At 35.7% G+C, this 7,532-nt stretch overlaps 1 long non-coding RNA gene across 1 annotated transcript; it reads left to right on the top strand.

Annotated features, from left to right (window-relative positions):
- Positions 1-6,348: 6,348 nt before the first annotated feature.
- LOC117910760 lies at positions 6,349-6,935 on the top strand. The gene is made up of 2 exons (XR_004650757.1): positions 6,349-6,566; positions 6,666-6,935. It is a non-coding gene; the product is annotated as an uncharacterized LOC117910760 (long non-coding RNA).
- Positions 6,936-7,532: the final 597 nt, after the last annotated feature.

Genomic DNA, 7,532 nt, shown 5'->3' with positions numbered 1-7,532 from the left:
CAATGGTATTTAGCAAAGTTTTTGATATATCTTGTTGAAATTTGAAGTTATAGTTCTTTAATGTTCCATGTGAGAGTTTGTCAGTCATGCCACTTAAACATTTTTTTGAAGTGATCAGCATGATGTTGTAAATTATGGTGCTTTTATTTTATTTTTCTCTCCTTCATTGCTAAGGGACTAGCAATATGTCAGTTGGGGGGAGTGATTACTACTCAAAAAGTGCTATTTGATAGCTTGTAATTAATCCTTTTAAACACTTTTGAGTAGTAGTTAGTGCCTTTTAACCCAATTAGCATGTTAAGGCCCCTTTCAATCAATTCTGATCAAATTGTGTAAGTTTTGGTGTTTTTGTTAGTATTTTGATCACCAAAGCATTATAAGATTGAGGAGAGTTTTATGGAATCCTTGGCAAGCAATGGGAAGCTTAGAGGCATGAAGAATCAAAGCTTTGAAGCATTTTTGCCATAAAAAAGTCTGGAATGCAAAGGGGAAGCAAAAAGAATCCAGCCATGAAGCATTCTTGATGACAGTCACTACAGCCACTTTTGGAGCACTTCCTGAAGTCCAAATTATGCATGTTATATGTCATTTGAAAGCTTAGGAAGTCAACAATCCAATGCTTCAAACCGTGTACGATTTGGAGCTGAAATTAGGAAGTTACAGCCTTTGGAAGATGACTGCTCCAAACTAAAGGAAGGATTCAGAAAAGTGCTGCGGAATCAGCTTTTTGTTGCGGAATGATTTCGCAACACTTTTGTACAGTGCTATGGATTTCCCCTGAAGCTTCACGCCACGATGGAAGCCAAACACCACAAGATGGAAGTCAACTTCGCAGAGGTGTTGAATCAGCCTTTTGCTACAAAGAAATTTCGCAACCCTTCTTATGCACCTGCGAAATTTCGCAGACCTCATTTTTCACCTGCGAAATGATCCTTAGTGCTTCCCGATATTTGTAACCGACACTTGGAGATATTTTTCATTAGATTTTTGTTGCCTAAATGCCTAAATTCTCCTTGTATCCTGCCAATTATAGGATTCCTTAGCTTTTAAGTTAGGAATTTGGCTAAAATATCCATGTAATAGCTGTTAATGTAATTTTGGTATAAATAGAGCCCGAGGAGCCTGTTCTGAGGGTGATGAACCTTTTGTAAAAGTTTCAAAGGAAGAAATATACAGAGCTTGAGCTCTGCTTTACCTTCTCACTTTGATTGTGTTTTTTATTTTTTTACTAAGTTATGCACTCTCTGAGGAGCTTTCCCCAGAGAATGAGTAACTAAACCTTTTAGTTCCTTGGAGGTAAGGTTGCTGGGAAAGGTTCCAAGTGCAAGAATCAGAAGCTTTGTGGTTTCAGCTATGAATGAAGAGAGAGTGTGTCCCGTGAATGGTTTCTAATGTTTTTAGTTAACTTAAAACGCCTTGGAGTCACTTGAGCCAACACTTGGTAAGGCAAGTGATCTCTAACCATGGAGATGCACTAGTTTACCCCTTGCAAGCCTCTGGTAGGTGACTTGAAGGTAGGATTTTCTAGAATAGCCAACACTTGATAAGCTTTTGGACTCTAAGGAGACATCCATTAGTTATCACTTGCGAGCTTTTGACGGGTAATCCAAGGTTAAAGATCACCTTGAATGGTAAAGGCTAAGTGAGAGGCTCGAACCATTGCAAGTTGCATCAATGAGAGAATTAAAGCTGAAATCCAATTGAGGGATGCATTTGTGCAGCACTTGTTAGAGAATTGACTTTCTATTAATTCTCTAATGTGAGGAATTGAACCAACTGACCGGAGCTATGCTTTTGCATGAGGAACCTCCCCTGTAAACCTGAATCTCCAAGGAATGCTTTTCTTCTTGAGTAATTTTCATCACTTGCTGTGTTGTTAACCTAAGCTTAACCCTTTTTCAACCAAAGTTTGTGTTTTATTTCTTAAGCTAATCTTGAAATGAAACAGCACCAATTCACTTTGAATTGGTATCATTTTCAATTGAGTACCCTTCCCAGTGAACGATCCTAGAGCCACTATGCTATAGTAGCTTTTTCTTTGCTACCCTAGTTCATGGTGTAATAAGTATAAATTTTGTTGATTACTCCCGCCATCAAGGAGCACCAGCTGGACACGAATCAGCTGAGACACCAATTAGGCATGAATCAGGAGACAGACCTGCGCCAGGAGGCGAACCTGCGCTAGGAGATGAACATGCACTAGGAGGCGGGCCTTCCACTGAAGACAGCTCCCACGATGAGCAGACTTGACTTCTTTTTCCTTTCTTTTCTTTGGTCAGCTGTGGCCTAGATTTTTATGTCTACACAAGCAATGTATGCTCTTTTAAGTCTTTTTCTTCAATATGAATGCACTCATTAATTTTTCTTCGAGTGTGCGCTTTCTAGTAGTTTGTTTTTTGCTACATTATTTCCAAAAGCAAGTGTTACTGATAATAGTAGGGACACTTCATCTAGTGTTTGAAGATGGTATGCCCTTGAGTTTCCTACCTTAATTATAATATAAGGTCCTTCCCAATTAGGTTGTAGCTTTTCGGCTCCCACTTCAACTGTGTTTTCAAAGACTATTTTGAGGACCAAAGATCTTGATTGAAAAAAACTATGGTCGTGGATTTTTTTTGTACTAAGCGATTGCCCTCTGATGGTAAGAAGCTATCCAAATGGCTACAACTTCTCGCTTTTTGTCAGCCTAATCTAGTTGTTTTTTGAGTTTTTCATCTTTGTCCCTTTGATCTTGCACGACTGTTTTGGTAGTAGGCATGCCAATTTCGGTTGGAATAATGAATTCCATCCCATAAGCAAGGGTGAAGAAGTGGCTCCTATTGACCATCTGGATATTGTCCGATAAGCCCATAAGACTCTGGGTCATCTACCAATTTTCCCTTTGTTCATTCCAACATTTTCTTCAATGCATTCAACAGAGTTTTGTTTGTTGCCTCTACTTGTCCAATGCTTTATGGATAGCAGGGTGTTGAGTACAAATTCTTAATGTTTAGCTCTGAGAAAAATGTTCGAAAGATGGCTCTATCAAACTGTGGCCCATTATCCATGACAATTACTCGTGGAATTTCAAATCAGCATATGATGTTTTTCTAGACGAACTTGGAGACATCTTTGTCTTTTATACTGGCATAAGATTCTGTCTCCAGCTACTTGCTAAAGTAGTCAATTGTAATGAGCAAAAACTTCTTTTATGCTACTCTAGTGGGCAAGGGGTTGACTATGTCCATCCTTCAACTTGTGACTGGGTTGAGGGCTTTCAAAGGTACGCGGGGAATGGGAGCATGTCGTTGACACCTATCATATCTTCTGACATAGCTTTCAGTGTCTTGCTTCATGGTGGGACAATAGTATTCTTGTGTGTAGGTGCAGTACGCCAAAGTTCGTCTGCCTGGGTGATTGCTGCATACGCCCTAATTGAGTTCAACTAGGAAATACTTGGCCTTTGGCTCGCTTAAACACTTTAGGTATGGGTATTCGAATGATCATTTATAAAGTTGATCATTAATTAAAGTAAAGCGTGTTGTTTTTATGCGGAGTTTGTGTGCTTGCTTCCTGTCTTCTAGTACATCCCCTATCTAGAGGTATTTTATGATGTCGAGCATCCATCCTGAGTCTATTTGATTGATATTGCATATTGGCCTGAGATTGATGGAAGGCGTGACTTTGAGGTAGATGGGCAACATTACTATCTAATTTACAAGGAAAGTGGTAGCTACCCTAGCTAATGTGTTAGCCTTTTTGTTGTTCTTTTGCAACACCTGTTTGATGAACCATTCGTTTAGCTTTCTCAGGCGTACTTCCACTAGGGCAAGGCATCGCGCCATACATTCATCATTTGCTTTGTACTCTCGTTGAATTTTCCTGACAATTAGCTAAGAGTTGCTCTTGATTTCCAACTTGGTTGTGGCTAACATTAGGGCAAAATCTAGCTTGGCTAACACAACTTCATATTCTGCATCATTGTTGGAAGCCAAAAAGTTGAAGCGGATAACTTGTTCCACTAATTCCCCAATAGGTGTAGGACCAAACCCACTCTGGATCCAAACACCCTAAACGGACGTCTGCATGAAGTATCCACCATTGCTTTCTAGGGCGGTCGACCGAATGTGTTTGTTTTTTAGGGAGTTCAACTATAAAGTCATCCATAATATGTCTTTTTAAGGATAACCGCGACTAGTACTTGATCTCATACTCACTCAATTTCATTGCCCATTTCAACATCCACCCGAATAGGTTCGACTTGTACAAGGTGACTTGGAGCAGTTGGTTTGTAAGTATGATCAATTGATGAGCCCGGAAGTGCAAGCAGAGTTTTCGAGCGGCATTCCTCAGTGTTAAAGCACTCTACTCTACTTGGAAATATCGTGTCTCAGCATCCACCATTGATTTTCTCACATAATAGATGGCTTTTTACTCCTTGTCTCGTATATGTCAAAACAGGACGACGCTAACAGCGTAGTTAGATACAACCAGATACATGTAGAGTTCTTCATCGGACTTGGGGCTACTTAGAATAGGTGGTTCAATGAAATAACACTTGACTACCTCAAATGCCTGCTTATACTTGTCTGTCTAGCCAAATGTGCTTGTCTCCTTAAGTGTAATGAAGAAATGTGACAACTTATTTATTAAACAAGTTATGAAATGACCCAAAACCGCGAGATGGCCCATAAGGCACTGCAATTCCTTTTTGCTACTTAGAGTGGGTGTTTCCAGGACGGTTTTCACTTGAGCCGGATTAACTTCAATTCCCCTTTGAGTTACCATAAACCCTAGAAATTTCCCTACATTAATGTTGAAGATCCATTTAGCTAGATTAAGCTTCATGTTGTATGGCCCCATAAGATGGAATGCTTTTTCCATGTGCTAGACATGCTCAGCTCGGGTCTCACTCTTTACAACAATATCATCAATGTAGATTTCCACAGTTCAACCGATCAGAGGCTTGAAGATTTTTGTTATTAGTTTATGGTAGGTACCGCCAACATTCTTGAATCTAAACGGCATGACTCTGTAACAATACAGTCCTTGTGGCGTGACAAAAGTTATTTTCTCTTCGTCTAGTTGGAACATAGGGATCTGGTGGTATTCAGAAAAGGTGTCTAGAAAGGAGAGCATCCCATGCCAGGTGGTAGAGTCAACTACCTGATCTATTTAGGGTAAAGAAAAGTTATCATTTGGGCAGATGCCATTCAGGTTGGTTTAATCAACATAGACTTGCACTAAGGCCTTCTAGGAACCTCACTATTGAGAATTGCAATACTTGCAAAAAAAAAACTAATATTATTTAATCACTTATCAATTACTTTGGTTTATACCAATTAGCCTTATTTATAGGTTTTTTTAATAAATTCAAAGTCTACTAGGATTCAAATAATCTATTATGACTCTAATTCTAGTTCTCTTATAACTTAATTAGCTACTTCTAATTTAATTCCAATAAATACTAATCCTAATTTAATTATAAGTATTACTAATCCTATTTTAATTGCAACTTATACTAATTCCCTTTTTTTATGTAAATTTTGGATATTCATCCCCATCAATAGTTCTTATATCCTGACTTGTAGTGGCATGCTACATGAACCAATATTTTGTTTAATCTGTTCGGAAAGGAAAGACGTCTAGTCTCATAGGATGGGGCTAAGCTTGAATCTTACAGAATCATCAAGTAAATCTCTATAAAAAGACAAAGTTAAAGGAACATGGAAATAAAAAAAAAACAAAAACAAAAACAAAAGTAGAGTTGAAATGAAGAAAAGAATGTTCGAGTTCTATTCCTTTTTCACATTTTGGCTAGTTATCTATCACCTTGCGTTTAAGTTATATGAGTGATAACAATGACACTATTATTAATAGCATTGTTTTCCTTTTTTTTTTTTGGTTTAGGCTATGTTTGGTTCCCATAAAATTTGAGTGAAAATGTGAAGGAAATAAAATATAAAGGAAAAGTAGAAGGAAAGAAAAAGTTAAAGAAAATAAAAATTAAGTTTAAATTTAATAAATTATTTTTATATGTTTTTTAAAATTTATTTTACTTTCTCTCTAATATAGCAAGATTAAATAATTTAAAAATATATAAATTTTAAATTAATTTTAATTATATTTGATTTTTTTTATAGTGAAACCAAACCTGAGAAAACTATTTTTTTTTTCACATTTTTTTTCTTTCCCTAGTATTTTCCGGAACCAAACATAGCCTAAAAAATTGTAATTAAATTGAGAAAGATTTACATTTTATTGCTTTGTCCAACGGTGTCTTTAGTTAACTGTGAATGACAACAACAGCAACAACAATAATAATAATGATAATGATTATGACCACATTATTGTTGATTCCGTCTATGCTAAAATCTGTTGGTCTACGTATCCAGATTAGACCAAATTAATACCATATCCATAATTGCCTGTTACTTCGAATCAAACTGATCTTCTGAATCTTCCGAACTTCTGATTTTCATCATAAGTTTTTGGGATTGTGACTGAAGTTTTTGTTTTTGTGGATGTAGAGCTTTGGTTGAGCTTCTGGAGTGAAGTACACTATAATTCATTGTATGCAAGTGGAGGTAATGAATCCAACATATATCATGTGCACTGGTTTCTGTAGTTCTTTTGATTCTTTCAGTGACATCGGATTTTAATTTTTTGGTTGGATATGTTTGCAGACGTTCCTTCTAGAGCACCGAGAAAAAAGCACTGGCTTTTTTAGAGTTATCACCTGCTCAAGATCATTTATTTTCTGTACCTATTCCATCTCCATGCTAGAAACTCAGTAATTGTTTAACATGACTTCCAGATTCGATCTCTTTTCAATACTTTAGTTGAAATTTACTTGTCAGAAATTTGTATATGAATGACGTGTGATATTATATGCACCCTTTGCTTATCGTTTTATACCCATTAATCCTAGAAGCATGCGGGAGTCAAATTTTTCATGGGCTTTATTCAGCTTCAATACTATTTGGTACAAATGTCTAGCGTCATTCCAAAACATTCTGAGACCTTTGGCCATGTTTTGCAGATGTTACAGAGGAATGAGAATGAATATTTTGTTTTTATTTTTATTTTTCTTTGAATAGAAAAGAATTTGGAATGATTATTTGTTTTTATGTTAATATTAGATAATAACGGGAATGAGAATGAAAAAAGAAATAAATTGATAATAATATTTATAGATATAATCTAAAATTAATTTTTATTTTCATTTAAAAAAAAAATTTCAAGCTACACATAGTTTATAATAATTTTTATGTTTTATTTACAATAAGTATCTTTGAGTTTTTTTATTTTTTTCCATTCAGAAGTCTCCTTGGTTGTGTGTTTTAAAACCAATGCTCCATTTTTTAAAAGAAAAAATTGTTATTGAAAATGTATGATATTGTTTAATTGTTATTATTTGGAAATAATTTGTTTTTTTTTTTAAAAAAAAAAGGTGAAATAAAGAACCGTTTTTGGAAAACAAATAAAAGTTATTTTTTTACTAGTTTTTAAAATAAAAGGAAATAAAAATAATAAAATAAAATAAAATTCAC

Source organism: Vitis riparia, unplaced genomic scaffold, assembly GCF_004353265.1.
Source record: "Vitis riparia cultivar Riparia Gloire de Montpellier isolate 1030 unplaced genomic scaffold, EGFV_Vit.rip_1.0 scaffold842_pilon_pilon, whole genome shotgun sequence".
NCBI classification, from domain to species: domain Eukaryota; kingdom Viridiplantae; phylum Streptophyta; class Magnoliopsida; order Vitales; family Vitaceae; genus Vitis; species Vitis riparia.
Note: the sequence above shows the minus strand (reverse complement) of the source record. Positions and strands in the feature narration are given on the sequence as shown.